Source organism: Lissotriton helveticus, chromosome 5_1, assembly GCF_964261635.1.
Source record: "Lissotriton helveticus chromosome 5_1, aLisHel1.1, whole genome shotgun sequence".
In the NCBI taxonomy this organism is placed as follows: Eukaryota; Metazoa; Chordata; class Amphibia; order Caudata; family Salamandridae; genus Lissotriton; species Lissotriton helveticus.
In genome coordinates, this window is record NC_136065.1 from 156,395,007 (window position 1) to 156,418,737 (window position 23,731).

Below are 23,731 nucleotides of genomic sequence, written 5' to 3' on the forward strand. Positions count from 1 at the left end.
GCAAATTCACCTTACAATTTTTTTTCAGTGGAAGAGTGCATGTGGGACTAGGGGACAGTTCCTTAATCGAGCCTCGTGAAGCTTACCGAAGCTGCATGATGGACAGCCATGTCAGAGTTTTTGAGGGGTCAGAATCAACATACTGAATAGGACCCTTAATAGGAAGAGGAACTGTTTCTAAGTTTAAATTGAATGTCCTGTAGATGAAGTAGAAACAAAGCAGATACAGCATCTGAAGCCATCTAGTGGAATGAGCCTTGCTAATTGCCTTGTCATTAATAAAGAAGGCAGTATTGCCGACTTCTTCCACGACAAGATCATAAACATATACAGAAATATCGAACGCCAACCCACACTCAAGATCTTCCTCAACTGATACGCCCTGACCGCAACCAACATGACCCACGTACTGACAGCCTGGAACCAGCTCTCTACCCAAGATGCCACTTCCATCATTAAATCCATCCACTCACGAGCTCCCACAGATCCATGCCCACACCACATCTTCAACCTCGGAAACCAGCCAGGAACTCACCGTCCTGCTCAACACCTCAATCACCACAGCAACATTTCCCTATGCCTGGAAACACGCTGAAGTCAGACCACTACTCAAAAAACCCTCTGTTAACTCCAACAAACTCCAAAACTACCAGCCAATCTCCTTGCTCCCATTCCCAGACAAGGTGCTGGTAGAGATTATCAACAGGCCTTTCACGACACACCTAGAGCAGAACCAGCTACTGAACGCCTCCCAACCTGGTATCTACAGCAATCACAGCCTTGAGGATGCCTTGATCATAGCCATCAATTACATCCAGACCCTCCTTCACCAAGGAAAAACAGCAGCTCTGAACCTCCTCGACCTCTCTGCAGCCTTCAACACCAAATCCCACCACACCAGGACCTGCACCATCCCCGCCGACCAACACCAGTCGACTAGACTGTGGTAATGCTCTCTATATAGGAATCGCTCCACACTTCCTACAGAATCTTCAAACTATTTAGAACGCCGCAGCCAGACTCGTCCTCGACCTCCCCGAACAAAACCAAATCACACCCCACCTCAGGCAACTCCACAGGCTTCCACTCCAAAAGAGATTACAATTCAGGCTGCTGACCCATGCACACAAAGCGCTACACAACCAAGGACCCGCTAGAATTATCCACCACCTCAACTTCCACCAACCATTCAGAAAACTACGCTCAGTTTTCCTATCACTTTCCCAAACCTCAGCGTCCACCGAAGCAGAAGTGGAGGGCGCTCCTTCTCCTACATTGCAGCAAAGATCTGGAACTGCCTGCCCATGCAGTTCCGGACCATCACCTCACTTCCGGAATTCCGAAAGGCCCTCAAGACCTGGCTGTTCAAATGACGCTTCTGAAACCTGCAAGCACCTGAATACCCTACCGGACAATTAGCAACACTATATTAATCCCGATTAATTGAATGATTGTTTAAAATTGATTCAAAATCTATAAATTTATGTGGGACCCTTAAAAAGCGTGAGTCGTTGGGAATAATGACCCCTCTGCTCCAGCTTCTGACATGTCTAATAATAGATGCCATGATGAACGTTAGAATATATATTTAAAAAAACACCTAAACTAAGAAAGAGGTGGTGCAGCCCAGACTCTAGAAGGCTTGTGTGCCAGACATATTTGGGGATTCCTCAGCTTGGATTGCCCTGATATTCCTCATTTATCATCTAATGTTATTGCAATAATGACCAGAGAACAGTTTTACCATGAGAAAATTGCTTGTTGTTGGCCCATAGCCAAAGGTTCCTCAGCAGGTAAATAAACAATTATCTTAACAGCTGTGCCCTCTACCCAGGTCACAAATGCCATCAGGGAGCATACCTATCAATGGAGTAACAGGTACATTGGCACCAAGGCCCAGAGGACTAGAAGCCCACTGAAACATGGTTGTAACTGTATTTTACGACCCAAGCAGCACGAGGAAGCCAATTTTCCCTTCTTTCACTAGAGCACATATTACCCCTATAGCTACTCTTCTACACGCTACTCGATCTAGGGTGTGATAGGTTTATTTTCACCGGCTCCGATCCTCAAGTAGAATGGGACTTCAGACTGCAGGTCAATGCCAAATGAGAAGTGTGCTTCCCGCCACTACTCAGAGGTGCCTTAGCCCTGAGAGGCAATCGGTATACAGTAGACTAGCCACCGCTTGGCAACCACACAGCAGCCATTAGAATAGGTCATTTTTAGGTTTCGCCTGCACATGCTTGCAAAATCTCTTGTAATTCAAAAAGAAAAATCTTAAGAGGGGCTTAAAGCCCACCCAATACTTTGCTTTAATTACCATTCGTTGGTTCTAATGTCGCTCTAATCTACATGCTTCTTTCTGATAGGTTAGCACATCATCTGCTTTTACAGTGTCCTTCCACTAGCTACGTGCTCTGAAGGTACTTTTTTCATTTCCTATCAAGCCCTCCATACGAGTGCATCTACAGGCCGTCTTCTCTCCCACCAGCTTGTTGTACCTGCTCCTTCACCCGCTCGCCCTCCTCCCCCTGTTGCTGTTCCTCTTCCCCCCTGCTGAATAGATGAATAACACAGGTAAAAAACATATAGTTCAATGTTAGTGTACCCTGAAAAGCACAGTGCATCAAATTCAATAATTAAACGTTTAAAAATTAAAGACTTCGATTTTCATTGTAGGTAATTTAAAAATATCTTTAGTAAATTTCAGGGACCACCCCTGGATTTGAGTCATGCTCTTTCTAGTCCAGCAAATCTGTGTATACACAATCCCGGAGAGATTGTGTCAGTTGTGTAGGTACGAGCACGTACACAGATGTGTCACTGAGTATCCCATCACTTCGTTTGCTTCGAGTTAACTTTGCAAATGACATTAAAAAGTCGAGTAAATTGACAAAATATTAGTTCCACTCCATAAACATTTTGCTGCAGTTAAAAGAAAGCAGCTCAATTGAGCTTTATATGGAAGGTTATCAGACGACTTAATACCATTGATGACAACCTGCTTCAACCCTTGGGATTCACTTAACGACCAATCGATGCATTGTGGGACTTGTAGCCCTTGAACACTTCAAATGGTCCAATGAACTTGCACTTGTGAATGTAATGATGTGTAAAAGAAGACGCCATGGCACAAATATTGCGTCCTTGAGATTGAGTCATGCCTTAGCCTTACTTGTACTGCACATGACACGTTCAGATTGTGTCTTGGAGCTTTAAATAGCAAGTGTGCATATTAAGCAATGTAACCAGTGGAGGCTCGCCGAGGGAGTGCTGTGGGCAGGGGAGGGGCAAGTGGGGGGTAGTGGCTTCTGACATACGGCGGAACGGAGTAAACTAAGTAAATACAACAATTTACCTTGCATCCGCTCCATCGCCGAGTTGGCGATGCAGCACGTGCAAGGTAATAGTCAGACAAGCCAAAGGATGACAAAGAGTCTATGCTACAGGGAAGGAGCAAACATAAGATGGACAAAGCCATTGAATAAAGCCAACTAAATGGTAAGCAATGGGCAGGCAGTGAGCCCAATGTAGGCTCTTGGTAAAGGCCCAATATACTTTTCCATCAAGACAGCAAGGTAAGTGTGCACAACTCCTCCTTATATTACTCAAACAAGTAAAAAACACACACAGTTAACATCCAATCAAGGCCTTACATAGAGACGGTTTTCCAATGTCAAATAAGTCCCTTTTTCAGTTTAAACAAGTGTATTGTATGTTCAAGATTGTCTAAAAGAACTAATGTAGATGTGTAACTTGCTGGGTGGCTTGCCAGAGGATGCATGCCATGGCCCCAGAGAATGAAAGTCCTCCCTGCATTATCAGGTAAGAGGGGCGCCAAGTGGGTGCCCTGGACCTGCACAGCTTGTCTTCAGCCAGACCAGCTGTTGTTAACCACTGGAGGTGAGCCATGATGGGAACACTTCCTGAATCACCATACTGTGAGAGGTTCTTGCTCAGGGATAAAAGTGTGTGGGTTGAGGGGAAGCAAGCTGGACCTCGGAGCAGACGGCGGCCCACCATAACCACCTCTGTAACCTGCACGCTTCCAGGAGAAGGTATACCACCTAAGAGTGATGGAATGAATGTCACAGCAGTTTAAAGAACTTTTCCATGAAAGTAGTGCTGGGAATAAGAAACTCTAGTCGAAGGGGAGCTACATCTTGCCCTTTGTGGACCTGGGCTCGCACAAACCACCCTAAGCAAGTCACACCCAGCCTCCCGACAACGCAAACTCTGTAGTATGGCGGATAACGACCGCGCTACCCACCCTGTCCTCCCTTCCTTTCACTCCTTTCACTCTTTCTTTTCATTCTTTCGAGGGTAGTACATAAGACCGCCAATGGCAGCACACGCCTAGATCGTGATTGCCTATCTATTGTACACGCGAACAATCATGCCAACGATATGCCTACTGTAACCCCAACGGCGTATTACGACACCAGTATTGCCTTCACTATTTCTGTACTGTGTATATAAAAATGTTCTCTAATAAAATCTTTTGAAATAAAAAAAAAAAAGAAACTCTAGTTGGTTGCATTCTTTAAAATATTATATTTCTCTGCAGTTCTGTTATTTAAGTTATTGAATTTCCAGCATTTCTCAGAAGAGCTGCCAACCTTTTGGAGGTATAGTAGCAGTGTATTTTAGTATGTCTGCATGCTAAGAAAAGGACGTGCTTTTAAATAAATGGACACAGCCAGCACTACTCAGCTACACCGTTCTAATGGTTGCCCGTTTTAGGATTATCTTGACTCTACAAGATCTATTGTGTCTAATACTTTAAAATGTACATCGAGTGTCCTTTGCCTCAGCCCGCAGATCTTTTACTCGCTAGCCTTATGCTTTTGGCTGCTGGTGTATCATTTCACCTCATATTGAGTGCTTGGACTTTAATGTACGAGGGACAATTTTGCATCTCAAAAATACACTGAATCATCACAAAATACATTCTTTATCTCACAAATGCTGTGTGTGCATCAAGTAATCCTTTTTTTCAATTGTAGCAGTTTTTTTCAGGTCGGGACTCAGATGTAGCGAAACGTCTTGTATTGGTCAGTGCTTGTTATAATTTGATAGGGTGTGTTGGGAAAAGTATGTCACATGATAGTAGACGTGAACCTTTCTCCTGAGTCCTCCAGCTGCTAGGTGATATCTGGTTCCTTGGTAAAAAAGTTTTGGTCATGAGTGAAAACAGATTATGTGTGTGTGCCATGACCTAGGTCTCTCTCATGGATTGCGGCCTCATTAGACCAGGATAGTCACACCACGCGGTACCCTCACAGTGGTGGAGGGCTACAGCCCTCACCAGGAGCTGAGTTGAATAAGCACAGTGGTGGTAGCAAATTTGTTTTTATAGTCAGTTATCAAGTAATAGGGCCAGGCCTTCTGCTGTGTCATGGGAGTGGGGCCTACTTTCCCACTCATAAATGTTCCACTGCTGTGCACTTAGTTCAACCTTGGCTTACATCAGGGAAGATGTGGGGACAGCACATGCATGTTGTAGGTACACCACACTGGCATGAGCCTGTGAGAGCTACAGTACATGGAAACAGAGCGTGCAGTTTGAGTGCATCAAGTTAATATGTGCAGGAGCTGCGAGTGGTACTGGACATGGAGGGCTACACACGTTTTCGTGCAGCACAAATGATGCATAGGTTCCTTTGAGGAGCATGTCGCATGAGAGCCTGAGGTTTTCTTGTCGTGAGCCCCAGGGCTTGCTGGAGGAACTGTGGAGGTCAATGAGCCCCTAGATGCATTTGTCGATTGCTGCATTCCTGAGAGATGGGTGGGAAACACAGACTCACATACTGGATGAGCCAATTTCCCCAGTACACTTCAGCAGGGCTCCTTGTTTCTGAAAGAGGTCACTAGTGGAAGGGGCCTAACCACATCTTAGGAAGGAGATGGGGCTGATGAGAGAGTTACAAAGAGTAGGGCTGGGGTCCTTTGTAACATTTTGATACACTGATCACTGAGGTAGACATCCAGGTGTGATTCTCTAGTCACTCCCATTGCCTGTGTGTGGGGCTTTCAAGTATGGAGACACTCTTGTTGTGATAGCCGGCTCTCTGGAGAAAGAGCACAACAGCAGAGTTGTCACTTCAAAGTTGGCGACCTGCAGAACACAAACTTCAAAGTAACCAAATCACATTTGTGTTTGGAAATGTACTATAAAAAGGGGCGCTTGAGACTCACACAGTGTTGAACATCAGCTGTACATCAGTGTGGAGAAGTTCAGCATGAATTTTGACTGCTGTGACCAGGATTGGGGACTAAGGGTCTGCTATGTTCCCATTCTGTGTGAGGGGACATCATCCAGGAGAATCAAGAACACTTGCCTGGAGCCTGGCGCACCATTTTCTGCCTGGCCAAAGCCAGAGGAACCTGTTAGGAGAAGGAGATCGTCTGGAGGTGGAGGGGTCTAGTAAGGATCCTGTCACATGGATCCGGGAGCAGAGTGTGAGATATGGATCAGTCAGGACTGCTGAACTGATCGTACTGTCTGCCTGTGCGCACCATTTCACCAATCAGGTTATCTGCACATGTGCATTGTCCCTGACCGTAGTATGCAACAGTAAACAATAAGGGTCCTCAGCCTTGGTGCCGCACTGTAAGAAAGGAAGGATCATTACCGGGTGCTGCGCCGTGACCTGCAGAGGGCTGATGGCTTCTTTGTGTAATCTATGACCATCATATGCCACGTGGGGGCTATGGTGAAGACTTCAGGCTGTTGTCCTGGTACAGTGCTAAACCAAGAAGAAGGCCATCACCCTGTGTGCCACTGTAACCTGTTATAAACCCACATGTGTCTACAGGGGGCTGTGGTGAAGTGAAAGTGCCATCTCCAAGAAGCACAGTGCTGCAGTGATGAATAAGCGAGCTACGACCCATGAAAGAAGTACAACAGTTCAACTATCCGAATGTGGGAGCACCCAAGACGTAGAGTGGGAGTCAAAGAGAGACTTACCACTGCCTGAAGGAGCTCTATGGATGCCTACAGCATTGACTGCAGGATCAAACCTTCTCTTCACTGCTGGGCTGCAGACACGAGCTCGAGGACTCCCAAACGCTACTCCAGAGAGCGCGGATGAGACTGACTACCGGGCTGCCAGGTCTCTGGGGGAAGTTGCTCTTACTGATGTGCTACAACCAGGGGACACTTTGGCTTTCTCAAAGCCATCGTAGAACTACTAAGATTTGAACTCACTAGTGAAGCCTACTTGGTGATGCTGCGAGCGCAAAGTAAGTGCTTTTCTTCATTTAATACCTTACTCTCGACTTTCCCATCGTATGTCACACTCCACTACCCCCACCACGTCCCGCCCCCGCCCCGTTCTACCGCCTCACAGCGTTACCTGTGCTAGCCGCCACTGGTTTGGATGTCATTTCATGTAAATGGAGAATAACTACGATCCTTAGAAAGGAGAGTGGGACTTAACAGCTAGTCCAGGTAACGCTACCACGCCTGCCTTATGAAAATTGTGTATCTTATTTGTGGTGGGCCATATTATACATTATGATTTTATATAAATGCTACCTGTTACATAAAAGCAAGTATTTGAATGGACAATCATTTATTGGGATTACTGGGTGTGTTTTGAGTTGTGAACCTGTGTTCATCTTACACCTACCTCCTCTACGAGATGCCTTGGAATGCGAGACCCACCCTACCACAGGGAGCCAAGTGCTGAAGGGGTACTTGGCCCAGTTGCTCACAGTCCATTCTATGCTGGTCCCCAGGGACATCAGCAGGGAAAGACCTCATACCGCCCAGTAGGCCCCAGTAATGCCTGCTTCACCCATGGCCCTCGGAAAGGGGTTCTTCTGACTTGGGTGTCTAGTTGTTGCCCAATTCCACTCTGCTGCCATATTTGACTTCACCAGCTATCACAGAGAGCAGAAAATATAGAAATGTCCCACAGCAGACATAAAAATTGCTCATACATTTCACTACATTCCACCACCTATAAACAAATCAATTTCTTTGATTTTAAAACACCCCCATCCCAATCTGAAACTCGGTGTTTGCCCCCTGCCAATTGAGCTGGCTCGTTCATGCTCAATCGATAGGTGAACTCTAAGGGGGTATGGACCCGGAAGATTGCGGTAAGAAAATATAGTTTACAGAAGGATCACCCCAACAGAGTTTATAACAGGAAAATCGACACCCATGAGTGTTATATTTTTGCATGTGAATATATAGGACACAATGTTTATGCCAGATTATGCTTTTGCACACAATATTCAGACATGCAACCATGGTGAAGAATCCAGTAGCAAGGAACTAACAGGCCACTTTAAACAGAAGACAACTGCAGGCACCTCACTCTTCCAGGCTCCACTGAAGAGGCCTGACATGCCATTGTACTCTTTCTATTGCCACCACTGTCTGACTTCAACAACCCGGCAAGTTTACAGTAGCACTATGATAATGGAGGGGCGTAGGTGGTGGTCCCCCCCTCGTAGATACGGAACCCAGCCATGGGTTATAATCTCTTTTTAACGGTGGCCCATCAGTTTACATGCATGATTGTCATGTACACTGAAGTCTAAAGCAAATTAAACATAGCCAGAAGGCAGGGTAGGGGGATAAATCACGACGCCATCCAATCCGACACTCCCCCCTAATTTCATTCTAAATCATAGTTTACGAAATAAAATGCCTGAACCCCATTGGGTTTACTTTCTGTTCTGTAGAGAATCTCATTAAATGCACCATAACTCTCATCTCTCCTTTTAAAAGTAGAAAATATGAATGTGGCTTAGACGGAGGCTGAGAGGGTTTACCCAGGATCACTCAATTTGTCAAGGGCGAAGCTGAGATTGAAACTCTTTCGTAGTCACATGTGACAAGGCAAACATGAAATCGCGTTTCCATCTCTATAGCTTTTGCTTTATCTGTAGGTGCAAGGTAAATGCTAGAAACATCTCCCATGATAATGAAAAGGTATTCTGCAAGTTCTCTGTTTAGAAGGGGTCCTCTAGTGCGCCCTCAAAGAGCAAAGAGATGGATCATTTTAGTAAAATAGTCACCTTACTGTTAAGCACTCGATTAGTAAATATCTCATACACTTTGGAAATGTATATTAACCAATCACCTTTGTCAAATTATTCATAAAGTGTACTTCTTTAAGAAGCATATGGCGACCCACGTACACAGGCACATTAATAATCCTAATATTAAACCTCTTCAAGAAATCAGGTGAAAGGAAAGGAACTTTTAACACCTGTGCCGCGCTCCGCGGGCCTAATTCCCCCGCGGCGCTGGGGGTGGGGGGTGCGCGCAGCGCCATGGTGCTTGTGACGAGCTCGGTTTGTCACGCTGCACGGTGGCGGCGCTGTGCTCATGAAGAGCTGAGCTCGTCATGACCACGCCCGTTTCTTAGAACGCTCAGCACAGCGGGGAAATTAGCCCCACGTGTGAGCGCCACGTGTGTCATGACGTCACCGCGCGGTGCCTGCCATGCTGTGCATGGAAGTGCACAGCATGCTTTCCTGCCATTGTGGCGGGCGGTGCTGAGGGCACCGCCCGCCACAATGGTAGGAATGCGGGATGCGCCCGCCAGTGTGGCGGGCGCATCCTAATGCTGGCGACAGGACCCCTGCCTTTAAGGCGGGCGGTCCCTATTACCACGAGGATGGCGGGCGGGCAAAGTCCGTCCGCCATCCTAATGGGGCCCAAAGTGTCTGAATTGCACGGTGTGAATCCAAAAACAGGGGATTAACCCCAGCTTCTCCACTTAAATAAATTGTGTGATCCTAGGCAATTGTTTTATTTCACTTTCCCGCCTTTTTTCATTAGCACATATGAGAATCTCGACATACACAACTTCAGGATGTGTGCTGTACAAACATTTCTCCTGTGTTTGATTCAATAAACCATAATGTTGTTCATGTATAATATAAACCCAGGCTACCCAAAGAGTGCACATAAGAACAGATTTGCCCCAATTTTGCTATTGGCACTGTTGTTGGAGGACGGAGGGCTGGTCAAAGGAAAGAACAAAGATTTCTATATCCATGTTTGTAAACTATCTCTTAAAAAAATACTTCTCAATGGACTTATGTAATCTGGTGTACTAAGGTGAAACAGTTATGCATGCTAATGATATACACTTTTTGAATTTTGAACAGACAGTATCTTATTTTTACACTTTTGCTGGAAGATGGCATTAAAATAAAGGTGTTTCTAAATTTCAGCAGTGCAGGACATCCTAGTTACTACCTTTCTTTCACTTAAATTAACCTTTAAATAAATGTTTGCTACTTATTTAACATCCTTTAATGTCCGTGGAGTCCAGTCATGCTGTTGACCAGGGGGGCCCATGTAAAGGTCAGGAGGGCCGCATGTGGCCCCTGGGCTGTACTGTGAGTATCACTGTCTTACAGCGTCTTTTGACCAGGTATGGGTGAGATTTCCACAATGTATGGTAGTGTTACTCTAGAATATTTTCAGTTGTGTATATTTGTCTTTAAAAAGCTTGCCATGTTGTCCTTGACCTGTGACTGATGGTAAAGTGTGTATTTTATGTGCTAGGCTTCAGGGGAGAGGCTTGGCTGGTGCAGAAGAGGGGAGCTACAGAACGGTTGTGTGAGAAAGACTGTGCCTTTATTTAACCAGAAGTCAGTCAATGGGCAAACTCAAACACACACACAAACACATACCCCCACACACACACTTTTTTTCAAATACTTAGAGCTGCCATCCGATTTTCGCTCCAAGTTGGTTGTATGCGCATCATGGTCGCAGACCAATTGCCTTTGCCAATGCTTGGGAACAGTATCAGATAAACAAGTAACATTGATTTTGTTTGCGTAATTGGAAAAGAAAATGTTTCAATTCTGAAAATATGACTGTGAATAAAACATTCCTAAGGTTTGATCAAGGGGCAGTCTTCTTCAGAGTGCCTCATCCACTCCCGGTCTCCCATACAATCCATTTTCCTCTGTAGTTTCTCACTCTTAGACCCTTACGGATTTTTCTCTCTACATCTTTCTGAAATCCAGCATCTGTATGTCTCACGCATTTTCCTTTCACTTCATAAATTGGAATCCAGGCTGTTCTTCTGCATGTACTTGTTTGTGTGACTTCACCTTGCCACGTCTCTCTCTTCACCTATAAACACAGCATTTTAATTTATTTTTGGCCCTGTCAACATTTGAAATGTGGGTACCTTCCTTACACAGTCATCAAAAATGGTAATTACATTTGGCAGGTATATGACCATTGCTGTCTGCACTCCGCAGAGAGCCCAAGGATTGGATGAACATATAGCCTGAACACCATTATGGCCTGCTGACAAGCACCCTGAGAAACCACCTTCAGCCTCTACTCCAGAGCTCAGTCACTCCCTCTTATGAACACCTATCTACACCCTGAACTTACCCAGACATCTAGGCCCTCATTATGAGCTTTTCAGAATAGGGTGGGATACTTACCACGTGTGGTACATACCTATTACCCCAGAGCGAGATATTTACCACTTGTGTTAAATAAATACCTACTATTCCGAGTTTTTAAAAGGAAATTGGTGCATAACATGTTTAATTGTGTTTTTATATACAAAATGTGTCTTTTCCTGATGTCATTTCCCCCCATCAATTTTGTCAAGTTTGACACCTTGATTATTATACTACTGCATTCTTGCACAGGGATTAGAAGTACCCAATAACTTGTAATGAGGGCCAATGATGTGACTCAGTTCACAGTAGGCATCACAGAAAGGTCATGGGTTGAATGGGAAGAAAATACAGAAATACATCTGGGAAAATCACATTCTCTTAGAAATACAAGATGTAGTCAAATCTGAAATGCATATGAGATGAATCGCGGACATGGATTACCTTAAGGGTTTATATAGTCATTGTTGACAAATTGATAAGACTATACGGGGATAGAGACCCGTTTGAAAATTATTTTGTCATTACTGACGCGTTAGGACCCGCCCCACATAAAGCCCTACAGGCACCTGACAACACTTCTGAGCCTGCCTGCCTATCCCTATGCTGGTACCTTAGTCGGGCAAGTAGAAGTTCTGGAATTCGAGATGGAAAAAAGTAAGAAGGACGTGAACTCAGTACCAGGGCGCACCGGCCCATCTAAAGCGCTGCCTAAAACCCCAACTTCCCGTAACCTCAAATGCAGGGTCCATTGGTACTGTGTTCGGAACATATTGGTAACTGAAACTAGGCATCTGGGACTCACATGTGTGGCATTTGAGAGATGGATATATTATGTGCTTTTTGTGCTGTTTAGATGGACACTCCTCTGCACAGGGTGACACAGACACTTTTAAGTCAAACTGAATGAAAGTGAGGCCTAAGGACAAGAAAGTGGGTGAACACCTTGAATTGTCAGGGTAGACATTTCTGCTACTTTGTCTGATGATCTATTGCATTATGGAAAAGTGTTGAAGAGCAAAATGTGCTTTGAGGATGTGACATCTTAGAAAGGCTGTGACGCCTTAAATACCAAGAACCACCATGGATAGACTTGGAAACAAAAAGCCACGGTGGCCAATGGAGAGCAGACCCTTCTCCGGATTCCATCCGGCGTTGCCAGGGGTAGCCCGGCGACTTCCGGCCTGGTATTTATGAGGGCAGACTCCCTAACCGAGGCATGAAACTGGGAGCCCATAAAGTGTGCAGTTCTCATGCCAACGAGGCCGAAACAAAGGAAGACGACGGGGGAGTGACTCAGAAACCAAACCACATGTTTGCGGGGCACAACCCCCTCCTTAATGGAAACCACTGGGCTGCATGGTGAACCCTTTCTTCAAAGCAGGCATTTCAAATGACACGTGTTCTTTCCAGGCCCGTAATTCACTGGATGTAATCCAATAATGGTAAAATGACTAACAACAGGCCCCGCGCTCGCTGTGATGTCATTCCTCGACAATGTCTGACGCGGCAGAATGTGTGAGTCAGGAGAAAGTCTTATCCAGTCCACCGTGTAATTTGCTTTCCAGATTATGTCAGGGTTTCTTTCAAGTGTCTCCACTAATGAAAGACTAGAAGGAAAGTAAGATTTTCCGTCAGGTTTCTCCATTACATGTGCAATTCTTGTCTCTGAACCATTTCAAATGTATCAATATAAATCTTTATTTTGATAGCTCTTCAGATCACTCAAGCACTGGCAGGCTCCACGGATTCTGGCCCAGAGGGCTCTTAAGCAGAGGGTACAACGTTGGAAAGCGTTTACTCACGACCTAATCTTATTTCTCCAAAAAATAAAAATAAATATGCAACTGTGACCAAATTGACGTTTTGGGCCTTTTGCTTGAACATCTGAATTTTGCGATGTATTTAACCTCATTTAATTCCCATGTTCACCCAAAAAATCCCCCGCATCTGGAAAATATTGCACGAAATCTTTTTTGACAATGCCATAAATATCCTTATTTAGTAAATGTGTAATTTGGAATCCTTTCTTTTCCCTCGAAAGTGTGAGAGACGAGGAACATGTACCACTCATCGGGTTTCAAGGTGAACTCAAGAGAAAAATGCACATCCAGTTTCGGCTCCATACTGTGAGAATAAAAAGACCTACTTTGTATGGAAAACAAGAATGTATGCAAACTGTAGAAAGCCCAGTAATCTGGAGTGCGGTAAAACTCTGCTTGCATTTTTAAAACCTTGTAAACCCCTGCTCTTAACACTCCATCAAGGAATGGAACACATGGGCCACGTGACACATGGGCAAAGCGAGGCCTTATAGTCCAAGCCAATAAAACTAACTAACATATGCTGAAATCTTATGGTGATTGGAGAGTAGGGAGGATTAAGAAGGGGTTCCAAGGACGAAAACCTGGCTGTTTACCTTTCTTTGGAAGGAGTATGGCGCAGCGGCCAGGGCGACTGACTCCGGACCCCGGGGGCTCAAGGTTCGATCGCCGGGGGCAGATCAGCCCAGCACCATGTGACTCTGGGTAATAGCTCGCTTAATCTTCCCAATGGCCCCCAGCGCCTTGACACCTTCGGTTAACTGTTCGCGCTTTACAAATACTGGACATTAAAGGCCTGTTATGGTCCCTGGATTGGGATGGGAGCAGCATCAGAGTTCATTGATCCGCTCTCCACAAGGGTCTATTTTATTTAATGTTATGTTATTTTTCTATTTTCATTATGTTGCATTATATTATTATGTTATACTTCTTTTTTATGCTTGTGAAGACTGCTTTAAGGAGCATGATACTATTCTACTCATGATCAAGATACCAAACAATGTTCTATCAAAAAGCACTTCTAAAGCGGTTGACGCAACTCTTCCTGAATCACAGGTTATCTTCAGTCTGGCAGATCTCCTCCAGCACCTAAAAGATGCCACCGTCCATCCTATAGATAGCCTCCTCAATAGGGTCATTCACAGCTTTTGCATAGTAGTCACATAAAGGTTACTTTATCTGAGACACATTATGGCCTAGATGTAGGTAATTTTATTTTACCACTTCTTAAATACCGAATTTTACCGATTCGGTATTTAAGAAGTGGTAAAATAGAGGGGGGGGGGGATGTAGGTATTACAGATTCGGTAAATACCGAATCTTTAAGATTTGGTATTTACCGATTCTGTAAATACCAATTCGGTAATGCCCATTGATTCCTATGGGCATTGAAGCCCATAGGAATCAATGGGCATTACCGAATCGGTATTTACAGATTCGGTAAATACCAATTCCAGCAAGGATGCAGGGGGTGTCACTTTGACACCCTCTAGCACCCCAAATACAGGCATGTGTACCATGTGGCACACAGACATGCCCTAAGGGCATGTCTGTCCGTCACATGGCATAGGTGTGCATGCACACATGTGCAAGCATACCTGGATTTGGTATTTTACCACCCAATTGGATTGGGTGGTAAAATACCGAATCTGAAAGGCCTTTGGGACTCAGAAGAGTCCCACCTACATCTAGAAGTTACCGAATCGGTAAAAATACCGAATCGGTATTTTACCGATTCGGTCCATTTACCGATTCGGCAAATTTACCGAATCGGTAAATTTACCGAATCGGTAAAATTGGCCCCCTACATCCCAAAAACCCATTTACCGGTCGGTAACGGCCGAAATCGGCCGTTACCGGCCGGTAAATGGCGACCTACATCTGGCCCTAGGTGTGTAAATGATATTCTCAGACAACAGAGGCCCCTAAAACAATTTATCCCATAGAAGAGGATCTTAAAGAAAACTCTTTCAGTCTCTCTGGCAGCTAAACCACAGGCGTTGAGTCGAACACACATTCTGAAAATGGCTCTGATTGTCCTGGTCCGTGTATTATGAAGCTTTGTTAAATTTAGAAGGGAATTCTACCTGTATGAAACTCTTATAAATCAATGTACAGATTTAAGGCAACCATTCAAATAATGATAATTAATAATATTGTACAAGCAATAATAAATGGAAAGAACCAAGGCAACAACAACTATTCATCCAAAATACAAAATATAATTTATTTTAATTTTTAACAATTGGTCGATCTATAGTATTCATACGCTCACTTTCATGTCCATCAGTCATACTTCCATACATACTCGAACCAGTTTATAAACATTGTTGAGATAGTAACATTTTCCACAGAAATGATAAAGGGACACTGTGTATAAATAATGAATTCAATTGAAACAAACTGGCACAAAATCAGATGACTGGTGGTATTCTAAGCGCGTTTCGGCACACATAGGTGCCTTCATCAGGAAGAAGGCCACAGTTGGAACATATGAGGAATCTGCAAATAAAAATTGTTGCCCTTTGAGAAATGGGAGGTTCTTTCGGAAATACATTGAAAATGCATTAGACATTGAGTAACAATAGAAAGCATTTGCATTGAATGAAAAAATAAGGTAAAAAGAAGAAGAGAAGAAACCACAAGGTAATTAATTGCTTAAAGCGCTAAACAGCAAGTTTTTAAAAAAGAAATTGAGTTAGATTTGTAAAAATTAAGTTAATTAAAAAAGATTGTAGTGCAGAATAACCCAACCTGAATAGTCAGAAAGAAAAAGAGGTGATGAAGCCATAGATAGAAGCCATAAATACATACTCGTGACAAGAGCCCATGTATAGAGGGTGGTGATAAAATAATATAGTCTTGAATATTACCTACTGTTGATGGTTATACAATAACCAGTCGTACCTTAGGATGGAATAAGAATGGCACCGTACTTGATATGTTATCTAGACCTGAAAAATGAATAACAGGTGTTGATAGTTGCACAGATATTCTTTTGTTTACTTAAGGAGTATTTCTTAGGAGTCTAGCTGATATTTACCTCAGTTACCTCAGTTACTGAAAACTTTTGCTAAGATGAAAAATCTAGAGTCATATTTGTCGATATGTCATTCAGAATTGATTTAAATGCGTCCCTTTTTATAAATGTTGTGCTGGAGATAAAAACAAACAAACTATAAGTAAACGTATAATTTTGGTACATACGTCGACTGTGAGACATCATTTACCAATTATGCATGTGCCTAATGTAGTAAGCAAGAAAATGATCACAGCATATATGGTATCAATTGCGCCAGGTCAGCAGATAACTGCTTTATGGGTGGCGTTGGATTTGCAAACTAAAAGACGAAAGGTGAATGCTGCCATATTATCCTACGATATGCGAAACGTGGAGGGGAGTTTATTCTCGCTCGCAGAAGAAGTCGGTCATGTTATATAGCATTGTTATCTTTTAAATCTGCATTCACTATGATGAATAATTGGTAAATGTATGCGCCCTACATCCGTACGTTTATCTGCACACACGGCCTCTTCTTTATTGTTTCTGGCACTCAGTATATTCAGTACCCGTTGTTTTAAGGTTTTTTTTTTTAAGTGTTTGGGGGATTAGGCTACAATACTTAACATCCCTCTTATTTTGCATACCTTATATTGACTGATGCATGCCTCACTGTGTTTACTTTGTTCATATTACAGAAATCCTTTTTATCAATATCGATTTTAATTGAGCTTCCCCATTTGCATCGAACTCTAACAAAGTATGTACTGTGCTTCTCTCAGCATATTCTATATAAACTTGATAACCAAGGTCAATAGGGCTTAAATGATTCACATTTTGCAGCTACTCTCGCAACAATATGTTGCTAATTTTGTAATTTCTTTACACCTGCATTCTTTCATCATTCGGCATATATTTTTGTGCTGCTCTCCTAGCCTTGTACCTTATTTCATATCAAGACAGTCTATCCTCATCTGTCACAATGAATCAACATCTTTATTGCAAGGTCTGACATACAGGTATACAATGCCTGTTGATTTTTCAATGTATTTCCGAAAGAACCTCCCACCTCTTTTTCTTTCTGACTATTCACATTGGGTTATTCTGCACTACAATCTTTTTTAATTAACTTCATTTTTACAAATCTAACTCAATTTCTTTAAAAGAAACTTGCTGTTTAGAGCTTTAGCAATTAATTACCTTGTGTATTCTTCTCTTCTCCTTTTCACCTTATTTTTCCATTCAATGCAAATGCTTTCTATTGTTCATCAATGCCTATTGCATTTTCAATGTATTTCCGAAAGAACCTCCCATTTCTTATAAGGCAACAATTTTCATTTGCAGATTCCTTGTATGTTCCAACTATGACCTTCTTCCAGACGAAGGGACCTATGTGTGCCGAAACGCGCTTAGAACACCACCAGTCATTTGATTTTGTGCTACTTTGTTTCAATTGAATTCATTCTTTATACATTGTGTCCATTTATCATTTCTGTGGAAAATGTTACTATCTCAACAATGTTTTTAAACTGCTTTGAGAATGTTTGGAAGTATGATTGATGGACATGAAAGTGAGTGTATGAATACTATAGATCGTCCAATTGTTAAGCATTAAAATAAATGTTATTTTGTATTTTTGTTAGTTGCCATTGTCTTGGTTATTACCATTTATTATTGCTTGTATATTATTATTAATTATCATTATTTGAATGGTTGCCTTAAATCTGTACATTGATTGATTTTTCCCTACCTTAAGGAACCTTACCTAAATAGTAGGGGGTCTCTTCTTTTATGCCTGAAACTCTTATAATCCAGTCTTTACAAGATGGGAGCATCTAAGCAGGTGCTCTTCCTGGCCATTCCATACTAAGATATACGATTTTTTGGCACTCAAAGCGTTTTATTCCAATATTTAGGCGTCTCATATATCTTTATCATAGCAAGCTCCAGGATGTGGACATGGACGTCATTTAGGGGTCACCAGGGGTTGCATTTGCGACCTCTGGCTTAACCCTTGAGAATCCTGGCACTGCCTTCGTGACTCCTAGTGCCAGAGGTGGCAAAATCAGTACCTGCTCGTCCTTATGGACGTCAGCTTGGGGCTTCACTCTCCCTTGTTTTCTGTCAATTTGTTATTAGACTAACAGTGAATAATAGCACATTATTCACTATTAGTGCAATGAAAAGTTTGTACAATTAGCTGGAATATGACCTTCCTTGCAGCTGAGATATAATAAAAAATGCTTTTTAAATGTAGATTGTGTGCATGCTTGCGGGTGGGAGTGTGTTTTTTCAAGAGAGAGTGTGTATGTCTTTGCATGTTTAATCATGTGTTTGAGTAAAAATGAAGGTCAGAGTGTATGTGATGTTACTTCCACTACCCCCTGGCATTTTGGTGTATTGGATGTGGAACCACCCCTTTATTGTTTTCATTTGGACAGTGGAAAGCATTCTTGATACAGACCTTGGGAGAGGTCTGAGGTTCGGTCTTGCAGGCATGAAGCCACGCCCATGGATAGCTCTGAAATTTGAAAATGGAATCTTAAACTAGAATCTTACAGCAAACACTAAGGAGAAGATTATTTTGGGGCCAAAACTGATAATGAATATTGTTTGGATGACTTGCAGCTTCCTGATATTTTCACCTTGTGAAAGGCATTAACCTTCTTCTGTAGGGTTTTGGAGACGTTTGTTGGAGTGGCCACTGACAACATTCAAAACATCCTGTAATGAGGAGAAACAGCAACCCTCATCCTGTTTGACCTCAACATGGCTTTTAACACTGTCTCCTACACCCTCCCCAGCATCATCCGATCACAAGTTATCATCGTCATCTCCCTAATGGACAAGACAAATACCAGTGGAACCATGGTAGCAGACTGGATGCGAACCAACTGCTTGAAGCTCAACTCCATCAAGCTTCAATGAGGGAGCGCTGTATTCCTCAGAGCCTGGGTATCGTTCAATATATAGAAACAATGTGTTCTGTTGGAACAAAGACAACACTGAATATACAGTTGATTAGTAACTATACCAATAAAGCATCAGTCTCTTTGGAAAGAAAAGGACTTTAATTGAAAAATACAAAAACAATAAATGAAAGAACAACACACATGCTTCTATCTACAATTTGTTTCTTATATTCAAAACTATTTTTGCTTGTAATAATTCACATACTTTGATGATGGGCGTTGCTTCGTAGGTACTAAGTGAAAAGCGCTTATGAAGTGCATCAAGTGAAAACAACAGGACTAATTATACAAAACAAATCAAATAGATTTGGCTTCACAGAGTGTCTGCTACAGAGTATCAACACTACTGTTGTTGGCTCATCTAGAATAATCAGTTTTTTGAGTCTCATGTGACAGAGAAGGCAGAAGTATATATCCTTTTATCTGCCTTCTGAAGTATTGTGGTTCCTTGAAACACATTTATATTAGATCAAATGGGACTTTTTATAAAATGCTATGTCACATGAGACTCAAAATAAAGATTATTCAAGATAGGCCAGCAACAGAAGTGTTGATACTCTGTTGCATATGCCTTGGGAAGCCAAATCTGTTTTAATTGTTTTGTATACTTAGTCACATTGTTTTCACTTGATGCACTGCATAAGCACTTTTCACATTGTACCTATGAAGCAACCCTGTCATTAAAGTACGTTAATTATCACATGCAAAAATTGCTTTGAATAGAACAAACGAATTGTAGATCGACCCATGTGTGTTGTTTTTCATTTACAGTTTTTGCATTTTTCTTTTCATGTCCTTTTCTTTTTAAAGAGATTGATGACTTATTGATATAGTTACTAATCAATTGTTTATTCAGCATGGCTTTTTCTAAAGCGAATGATGCTTTATTGATATAGTTATTAATCAACTGCTTAATCAACGTTGTCTTTTTCTAAAGAGATTGATGCCTTATTGATCTACAGCCTGATTCATCAACGGGACGGTTTGCGTGGCCCTAATAGCGAATAATAGCGACTCGCTATAAAGGACACGGAAAACGGTATTCATGAATAATTTAGAGAAAATAAAGCGAATCGCACGCGGCCGCAAATACCGGTTGCGGCTTCCGAAAATCGCATATAAATCGCTATTTCCGGCAACATCCGTGTCGGAATTGCGAATTCTCTAATAGAGAGATCGTCAATAGCGGGACCTCAAATAGCGCGAGATCGGGAAAACGGGAAGTCGCATGTCGAGCACAGCGATGACATCACAACCAGGAAGCAGCCAGGGCCCACCCCCATACACCACAGTGAGGCAGACCTCGAGTCAACAACTGGAAGAGCTCCAGCAAATCTGTCAGGAAAGTACTCAGCAAGTACAGTGCAGCAATGTCTGAGGAGGCAGTTCCTGGGCCCAGCAACACCACAGGGCGGAAGAGAAAGCTAAAATTCTCCGAGCAGGAGCTGGAGCATTTAATTGAAGGGGTGGTGGCCAACCACTCCAAACTGTTTGGGAAGGACTCCAGGAGGGTGGCAGAACAGGAAAAACGCAGGATCTGGCAGGGTATAGCGTCCACGGTGAACTCCGTGGGTGTGGCCGACAGGTCACTGGACGAACTGAAAAAACGCTGGTACGACCTCCGAGGTCGTGCCAAAGAGAGGGTGGCTGAGCGCCTTGGAGAATCATCGGGCACAGGAGGGGGAGAACCTACAGTCCCTCCAAACACCCCCATGGAGGACCAGGTAGAGAACACCCTGGAGACAGAGGCGGTCATCGGAGTGACTCATATGGACTCATCCCGCACCACCCAAGACACCCGAGGTAAGTGGCATGCGACTGCGACCCTGTCCCCTATGAATGTCCATGACCAATTAGCCTCCCATATTGTTCCATAGTCATGCCATCGTTCCACATCAGGTAATGCCCTGAAGCATTGTGGGACATGTAGTGTGGCCACAATGTAGATTTACCACAATGCAGCCAGACAGGTTCCAAAGTACGCAAAGCCATAGCCAGTCAGGGAATGTCACCCAGCCTGCATGTAGCAACTGCACGTGTGACAGATACATGCAACTAATGAACGTCCACTTCCCCTCACAGGTGGTGCAGACAGCAGCGACAGCAAGAGGCTGCAAATAGATGAGGAGGCACCGGATGAGGAGGAGGTGCCGCCACATACACAGCCACCAGCCCCTGCCCCAGCAACTACTCCCGCAGCCAGATCCACCACCAGTGTGCCACCAGCCCCTGCCCCAGCAAATACTTCCGCAGCCAGATCCACTACCAGTGTGCCTCCTGCGTCTGGCGCAGCAAATACTTCCGCAGCCAGGTCCACCACCAGGGTGCCACCAGCCCCTGCCCCAGCAAATACTTCCGCAGCCAGATCCACCACCAGTGTGCCTCCTGCGTCTGGCACAGCAAATACTTCCGCAGCCAGGTCCACCACCAGGGTGCCACCAGCCCCTGCCCCAGCAAATACTTCCGCAGCCAGATCCACCACCAGTGTACCTCCTGCGTCTGGCGCAGCAAATACTTCCGCAGCCAGGTCCACCACCAGGGTGCCTCCAGCCCCTGCCGCACCAACAACGCCTGCCGTGACACCACCAGCAGCTGGTGCTTCTACATCAGGGCCTGCGACAGCGCCAACACAGCGGCCACCCACTGTGTCAGGCCAGCAGAGCAGGCGTGGCACGCCTCGCCTGCAGACCAATGCACCTAGCAGCAGGAGGGGGAATGGACCGGAGCTGGTGAGAGTGAGCGTGGAAAGACGCATGCTCCGTATACATCAGCTGCAAGCACGGCAGCAAGGTGCCATACAGCTACAGCTGTACAACATTGGGCGCAATGTTGCCGGAGTGGGGGACCGGATGGACCGCATGATGGCAGCCATGGAAGGTGTGGGTGAGGGAATGGCCAGCATGACTGCAGCCATGGCAGGTGTGGGGGAGGGTATGGCCCGCATGACTGCAGCCATGGTGGCCAGCACTGCTGCAAATACATTGCAGCGCAACGCAGCACGCCGCCGCCACCGGCAGCTATTGACCAGGCTGACCGCCTACACCAGGTCCAATTATATCATTAGCAATGCCACATCACAGTTGTCGCGGCGGTCCCTTGCGCAGCAGCTGCAGCTCATCCAGTGCTGCGAGGATGTGGCCAGGGTCCTTGAGCACCTGACCAGTGCCGTGACAGCACTACACCGTCCTGCTCTACCTGCCACTGTTGGGGGTGATGATGCCAGTGAGGGGACATCTAGTTTGAGCAGCCACTCTGCCTCACACGTAGGGGCACTCAGGCGCAGCACCAGGCCCACAGCACCTGCACGTGCCATGGATGAGGATGAGCCACAGAGGCGTTTGGGTGGTACGCGCAGGAGGCGCACATGACTTTCTATGACTCTTACAGGCACAGGCTGAGTATAAGCCTGCCCTGTCCTTTCACACAGCAGTATGCTGAAATACTGTTAGCAAAGACAACATTTAAAGTGGTACCATTATTGTGAATGAAACAATTATATTTATTTTAACAGCACACATTGGCGTAGTGTCATTATTGATTTTTGCATGCATTTGTGATTTGTGGGGTGAGGGTAGAGGGTAGAGGGTGCATCAGAAACTGTTCAGTGTGATGTGGTTGCGACATCTGTGGCCTTCAGCAGGATTCTCCCTGTGTGCATGGCGCGCATGAGCAGGTGGCCGGTCCTCCCCTTCAGATTCACTGCCAGATATGTCGACTGGTATCCGGCGCTTGGTTGCAATGTTATGAAGTATTGCGCAGACAGCCACAATGCGGCAGCACATTGCAGGACTGTAATACATGGCCCCACCTGTCTTGTGCAGTATGCGGAACCTGCTTTTGAGCAACCCAAATGTCCTTTCTATGCAGTTCCTTGTCCGAATGTGCGCAACATTGTGGCGCCGTTGCTGGGGTGTGGCAGGGTTGAGGTATGGGGTGAGGAGGTAATCACGGAGGGCGTAGCCACTGTCACCTGAATGAGAGGAGCAGAGGGTGAGTGCCTGTGCTGCGCTGCTACTTCATAGCAATGTGACATTGTCGACAAAGTGTACTTACCAAGTAGGTGTCCTTCCCCAAAGTCTCCCCTGGCCAGTCGTGTGTGGAGGCCGCTGTGCCGGAATATATAGGAGTCATGGGTACTCCCTGGGTACTGGGCCACAATGTCAGTGATGTAAGTCTTGGCATTGCAGAACATCTGTATGTTGAGGGAGTGGTAGGACTTCCGATTGCGGAACATATACTCCGTGGCAGCTGGTGGGCAGATGGCGACGTGGGTACAGTCTATGCATCCGAGTACATGAGGAAAATGTGCTACATTGTAGAATTGTAGCTTGGTCAGGTGCAATTCCTGTTGGCTGGTGGGAAATTTTATGTATCGGTGTAGCTGGGTAAGCATTGCGTCAACAAAAGTCTTGAGGCAGCGTGACATGGTGGGCTGGGATATCCCCTCAGCAGCCGCTACTATCCCCTGGAAGCTCCCAGAGGCCAGGAGGTGCACGCTACACAATACCTGCACATGTGTAGGCACCGCA